This window comes from Platichthys flesus, chromosome 22, assembly GCF_949316205.1.
Source record: "Platichthys flesus chromosome 22, fPlaFle2.1, whole genome shotgun sequence".
Lineage (NCBI taxonomy): Eukaryota > Metazoa > Chordata > Actinopteri > Pleuronectiformes > Pleuronectidae > Platichthys > Platichthys flesus.
In genome coordinates, this window is record NC_084966.1 from 12700542 (window position 1) to 12705541 (window position 5000).

Consider the following 5000-nt stretch of genomic DNA (forward strand, 5'->3'; position numbering starts at 1 on the left):
TACTAACCAGGCCTGACCCTGCTTAGCTTCCGAGACCAGACGAGACCTGGCGTATTCAGGTTGGTGTGGCCGTAAGCGAATGAGTCCACCCTCTAAACCTTATTTATACATGTAAATACGTCAGGTAAAAGAAGAAAAAAGCTTACAGCACCTGGTATTCCCAGGAAGTCTCCCATCCAAGTACTAACCAGGCCCGACCCTGCTTAGCTTCCGAGATCAGACGAGATCGGGCGTATTCAGGTTGGTGTGTCCGTAAGCGAATTGGTCCACCCTCTGAACCTTATTTATACAATTAAATACGTCAGGTAAAAGTGGAAAAAAGCTTACAGCACCTGGTATTCCCAGGCAGTCTCCCATCCAAGTACTAACCAGGACCGACCCTGCTTAGCTTCCGAGATCAGATGAGCTCGGGCGCATTCAGGTTGGTGTGTCAGTAAACGAATGAGTCCACCCTCTGAACCTTGTTTATACGTGTAAATAAGTCAGTTAAAAGTGGAAAAAAGCTTACAGCACCTGGTATTCCCGGGCAGTCTCCCATCCAAGTACTAACCAGGCCCGACCCTGCTTAGCTTCCGAGATGAGACGAGATCGGGCGTATTCAGGTTGGTGTGGCCGTAAGCGAATAAGTCCACCCTCTGAACCTTATTTATACATGTAAATACGTCAGGTAAAAGAAGAAAAAAGCTTACAGCACCTGGTATTCCCAGGGAGTCTCCCATCCAAGTACTAACCAGGCCCGACCCTGCTTAGCTTCCGAGATCAGACGAGATCGGGCGTATTCAGGTTGGTGTGGCCGTAAGCGAACAAGTCCACCCTCTGAACCTTATTTATACATGTAAATACGTCAGGTAAAAGAAGAAAAAAGCTTACTGCACCTGGTATTCCCAGGGAGTCTCCCATGCAAGTACTAACCAGGACCGACCCTGCTTAGCTTCCGAGATCAGACTACATCGGGCGTATTCAGGTTGGTGTGGCCGTAAGCGAATGAGTCGACCCTCTGAACCTTATTTATACAATTAAATACATCAGGTAAAAGTGGAAAAAAGCTTAAAGCACCAGGTATTCCAAGGCAGTCTCCCATCCAAGTACTAACCAGGCCCGACCCTGCTTAGCTTCGGACATCAGAAGAGATCGGGCTTATTCAGATTGGTGTGGCCGTAAGCGAATGAGTCCACCCTCTGAACCTTATTTATACATGTAAATACGTCAGGTAAAAGTGGAAAAAAGCTTACAGCACCTGGTATTCCCAGGTAGTCTCCCATCCAAGTACTAACCAGGCCCGACCCTGCTTAGCTTCCGAGATCAGACGAGATCGGGCCTATTCAGGTTGGTTTGGCCATAAGCGAATAAGTCCACCCTCTGAACCTTATTTATACATGTAAATACATGTACTAACCAGGCCCGACCCTGCTTAGCTTCCGAGAACAGGCGAGATCAGGGGTATTTAGGTTGGTGTGGCCGTAAGCGAATGAGTCCACCCTCTGAACCTTATTTATACATGTAAATACGTCAGGTAAAAGAAGAAAAAAGCTTACAGCACCTGGTATTCCCAGGGAGTCTCCCAGTCAAGTACTATCCAGGCCCCACCCTGCTTAGCTTCCGAGATCAGACTATATCGGGCGTATTCAGGTTGGTGTGGCCGTAAGAGAATGAGTCGACCCGCTGAACTTTATTTATACAATTAAATACGTCAGGTAAAAGTGGAAAAAAGCTTAGCTTCCGAGATCAGACGAGATCGGGCGTATTCAGGTTGGTGTGGCCGTAAGCGAACGAGTCCACCCTCTGAACCTTATTTATACATGTAAATAAGTCAGGTAAAAGAGGAAAAAATCTTACAGAACCTGGTATTCCCAGGCAGTCTCCCATCCAAGTACTAACCAGGCCCTACCCTCCTTAGCTTCTGAGAACAGGCGAGATCGGGCGTATTCAGGTTGGTGTCGCCGTAAGCGAACGAGTCCACCCTCTGAACCTTATTTATACATGTAAATAAGTCAGGTAAAAGAGGAAAAAATCTTACAGAACCTGGTATTCCCAGGCAGTCTCCCATCCAAGTACTAACCAGGCCCGACCCTGCTTAGCTTCCGAGATCAGACGAGATCGGGCGTATTCAGGTTGGTGTGGCCGTAAGCGAACGAGTCCACCCTCTGAACCTTATTTATACATGTAAATAAGTCAGGTAAAAGAGGAAAAAATCTTACAGAACCTGGTATTCCCAGGCAGTCTCCCATCCAAGTACTAACCAGGCCCTACCCTCCTTAGCTTCTGAGAACAGGCGAGATCGGGCGTATTCAGGTTGGTGTGGCCGTAAGCGAATGAGTCCACCCTCTGAACCTTATTTATACATGTAAATACGTCAGGTAAAAGAAGAAAAAAGCTTACAGCACCTGGTATTCCCAGGCAGTCTCCCATCCAAGTACTAACCAGGCCCGACCCTGCTTAGCTTCCGAGATCAGACGAGATCGGGCGTATTCAGGTTGGTGTGGCAGTAAGCGAATGAGTCCACCCTCTGACCCTTATTTATAGATGTAAATAAGTCAGGTAAAAGAAGAAAAAAACTTACAGCACCTGGTATTCCCAGGCAGTCTCCCATCCAAGTACTAACCAGGCCCGACCCTGCTTAGCTTCCGAGATCAGACGAGATCGGGCGTATTCAGGTTGGTGTGGCCGTAAGCGAACAAGTCCACCCTCTGAACCTTATTTATACATGTAAATACGTCAGGTAAAAGAAGAAAAAAGCTTACAGCACCTGGTATTCCCAGTGAGTCTCCCATCCAAGTACTAACCAGGCCCGACCCTGCTTAGCTTCCGAGATCAGACGAGATCGGGCGTATTCAGGTTGGTGTGGCCGTAAGCGAACGAGTCCACCCTCTGAACCTTATTTATACATGTAAATAAGTCAGGTAAAAGTGGAAAAAAGATTACAGCACCTCGTATTCCCAGGCAGTCTCCCGTCCAAGTACTAACCCGGCCCGACCCTGCTTAGCTTCCCAGATCAGACAAGATCGGGCGTATTCAGGTTGGTGTGGCCGTAAGCGAATGAGTCCACCCTCTGAACCTTATTTATACATGTAAATACGTCAGGTAAAAGAAGAAAAAAGCTTGCAGCACCTGGTATTCTCAGGAAGTCTACCATTCAAGTACTAACCAGGCCGGACTCTGCTTAGCTTCCGAGAACAGGCGAGATCGGGCGTATTCAGGTTGGTGTGTCCGTAAGCGAATGAGTCCACCCTCTGAACCTTATTTATACATGTAAATACGTCAGGTTAAAGTGGAAAAAAGCTTACAGCACCTGGTATTCCCAGGCAGTCTCCCATCCAAGTACTAACCAGGCCCGACCCTGATTAGCTTCCGAGATCAGGCGTATTCAGGTTGGTGTGGCCGTAAGCGAAAGAGTCCACCCTCTGAACCTTATTTATACTTGTAAATACGACAGGTAAAAGAAGAAAACAGCTTACAGCAGCTGGTATTCCCAGGCAGTCTCCTATCCAAGTACTAACCAGTCCCGACCCTGCTTAGCTTCCGAGATCAGACGAGATCGGGCGTATTCAGGTTGGTGTGGCCGTAAGCGAACGAGTCCACCCTCTGAACCTTATTTATACATGTAAATAAGTCAGGTAAAAGAGGAAAAAATCTTACAGAACCTGGTATTCCCAGGCAGTCTCCCATCCAAGTACTAACCAGGCCCTACCCTCCTTAGCTTCTGAGAACAGGCGAGATCGGGCGTATTCAGGTTGGTGTGGCCGTAAGCGAATGAGTCCACCCTCTGAACCTTATTTATACATGTAAATACGTCAGGTAAAAGAAGAAAAAAGCTTACAGCACCTGGTATTCCCAGTCAGTCTCCCATCCAAGTACTAACCAGGCCCGACCCTGCTTAGCTTCCGAGATCAGACGAGATCGGGCGTATTCAGGTTGGTGTGGCAGTAAGCGAATGAGTCCACCCTCTGACCCTTATTTATAGATGTAAATAAGTCAGGTAAAAGAAGAAAAAAACTTACAGCACCTGGTATTCCCAGGCAGTCTCCCATCCAAGTACTAACCAGGCCCGACCCAGCTTAGCTTCCGAGATCAGACGAGATCTGGCGTATTCAGGTTGGTGTGGCCGTAAGCAAATGAATCCACCCTCTGAACCTTATTTATACATTTAAATACGTCAGGTAAAAGAAGAAAAAAGCTTGCAGCACCTGGTATTCCCAGGAAGTCTCCCATTCAAGTACTAACCAGGCCCGACCCTGCTTAGCTTCCGTGATCAGACGAGACCGGGAGTATTCAGGTTGGTGTGGCCGTAAGCGAATGAGTCCACCCTCTGAACCTTATTTATACATGTAAATACGTCAGTTAAGAGTGGAAAAAAGCTTACAGTACCTGGTATTCCCAGGCAGTCTCCCATCCAAGTACTAACCAGGCCCGACCCTGCTTAGCTTCCGAGATCAGGCGCATTCAGGTTGGTGTGGCCGTAAGCAAAAGAGTCCACTCTCTGAACCTTATTTATTCATGTAAATACGTCAGGTAAGAGTGGAAAAAAGCTTACAGCACCTAGTATCTACAGGCAGTCTCCCATTCAAGTACTAAACAGGCCCGACCCTGCTTAGCTTCAGAGATCAGATGAGACCAGGCCTATTCAGGTTGGTGTGGCCGTAAGCGAATGAGTCCACCCTCTGAACCTTATTTATACATGTAAATACGTCAGGTAAAAGTGGAAAAAAGCTTACAGCACCTGGTATTCCCAGGCAGTCTCCCAACCAAGTACTAACCAGGCCCGACACTGCTTAGCTTCCGAGATCAGACGAGATCGGGCGTTTTCAGGTTGGTGTGGCCGTAAGCGAATGAGTCCACCATCTGAACCTTATTTATACATGTAAATACGTCAGGTAAAAGTGGAAAAAAGCTTACAGCACCTGGTATTCACAGGCAGTCTCCCATTCAAGTACCAACCAGGCCCGACCCTGCTTAGCTTCCGAGATCAGACGAGACCGGGCGCATTCAGGTTGGTGTGGCCG

General features: G+C 47.7%; 1 protein-coding gene, 13 non-coding genes and 14 pseudogenes across 14 annotated transcripts in view; 1 reads left to right on the top strand and 27 right to left on the bottom strand.

Moving 5' to 3' along the window:
* LOC133942721 (5S ribosomal RNA) overlaps window positions 1-77 on the bottom strand; it is a 119-nt pseudogene extending 42 nt beyond the window's left edge.
* LOC133933466 (histone H4-like) overlaps window positions 1-5000 on the top strand; it is a 744890-nt gene that overhangs the window by 163729 nt on the left and 576161 nt on the right. The gene's annotated exons all lie outside the window — the stretch shown is intronic.
* LOC133946085 (5S ribosomal RNA) lies at window positions 140-258 on the bottom strand. Its single transcript, XR_009917795.1, has one exon. It is a non-coding gene; the product is annotated as a 5S ribosomal RNA (ribosomal RNA).
* On the bottom strand, window positions 321-439 carry LOC133941228 (5S ribosomal RNA; annotated as a pseudogene).
* On the bottom strand, window positions 502-620 carry LOC133936999 (5S ribosomal RNA). Its single transcript, XR_009915071.1, has one exon. It is a non-coding gene; the product is annotated as a 5S ribosomal RNA (ribosomal RNA).
* LOC133940485 (5S ribosomal RNA) lies at window positions 683-801 on the bottom strand. The gene has a single exon (XR_009915648.1). It is a non-coding gene; the product is annotated as a 5S ribosomal RNA (ribosomal RNA).
* On the bottom strand, window positions 864-982 carry LOC133943348 (5S ribosomal RNA; annotated as a pseudogene).
* Window positions 1045-1163, bottom strand: LOC133943912 (5S ribosomal RNA; annotated as a pseudogene).
* On the bottom strand, window positions 1226-1344 carry LOC133934406 (5S ribosomal RNA). The gene has a single exon (XR_009912588.1). It is a non-coding gene; the product is annotated as a 5S ribosomal RNA (ribosomal RNA).
* LOC133942314 (5S ribosomal RNA) lies at window positions 1529-1647 on the bottom strand (annotated as a pseudogene).
* LOC133943909 (5S ribosomal RNA) lies at window positions 1830-1948 on the bottom strand (annotated as a pseudogene).
* Window positions 2011-2129, bottom strand: LOC133935867 (5S ribosomal RNA). Its single transcript, XR_009913992.1, has one exon. It is a non-coding gene; the product is annotated as a 5S ribosomal RNA (ribosomal RNA).
* Window positions 2192-2310, bottom strand: LOC133943667 (5S ribosomal RNA; annotated as a pseudogene).
* Window positions 2373-2491, bottom strand: LOC133945733 (5S ribosomal RNA). Its single transcript, XR_009917459.1, has one exon. It is a non-coding gene; the product is annotated as a 5S ribosomal RNA (ribosomal RNA).
* On the bottom strand, window positions 2554-2672 carry LOC133944622 (5S ribosomal RNA). The gene has a single exon (XR_009916403.1). It is a non-coding gene; the product is annotated as a 5S ribosomal RNA (ribosomal RNA).
* On the bottom strand, window positions 2735-2853 carry LOC133945115 (5S ribosomal RNA). Its single transcript, XR_009916869.1, has one exon. It is a non-coding gene; the product is annotated as a 5S ribosomal RNA (ribosomal RNA).
* LOC133943076 (5S ribosomal RNA) lies at window positions 2916-3034 on the bottom strand (annotated as a pseudogene).
* On the bottom strand, window positions 3097-3215 carry LOC133944170 (5S ribosomal RNA; annotated as a pseudogene).
* On the bottom strand, window positions 3278-3386 carry LOC133943048 (5S ribosomal RNA; annotated as a pseudogene).
* On the bottom strand, window positions 3449-3567 carry LOC133947322 (5S ribosomal RNA). The gene has a single exon (XR_009918977.1). It is a non-coding gene; the product is annotated as a 5S ribosomal RNA (ribosomal RNA).
* Window positions 3630-3748, bottom strand: LOC133943668 (5S ribosomal RNA; annotated as a pseudogene).
* Window positions 3811-3929, bottom strand: LOC133948163 (5S ribosomal RNA). The gene has a single exon (XR_009919775.1). It is a non-coding gene; the product is annotated as a 5S ribosomal RNA (ribosomal RNA).
* LOC133936794 (5S ribosomal RNA) lies at window positions 3992-4110 on the bottom strand. The gene has a single exon (XR_009914870.1). It is a non-coding gene; the product is annotated as a 5S ribosomal RNA (ribosomal RNA).
* LOC133938192 (5S ribosomal RNA) lies at window positions 4173-4291 on the bottom strand (annotated as a pseudogene).
* Window positions 4354-4462, bottom strand: LOC133942826 (5S ribosomal RNA; annotated as a pseudogene).
* Window positions 4525-4643, bottom strand: LOC133944041 (5S ribosomal RNA; annotated as a pseudogene).
* LOC133947325 (5S ribosomal RNA) lies at window positions 4706-4824 on the bottom strand. Its single transcript, XR_009918980.1, has one exon. It is a non-coding gene; the product is annotated as a 5S ribosomal RNA (ribosomal RNA).
* LOC133936398 (5S ribosomal RNA) overlaps window positions 4887-5000 on the bottom strand; it is a 119-nt gene continuing 5 nt past the window's right edge. Inside the window, exon 1 of the ribosomal RNA XR_009914495.1 lies at window positions 4887-5000. This exon is cut by the window's right edge and continues 5 nt beyond it. This is a non-coding gene — a ribosomal RNA (5S ribosomal RNA).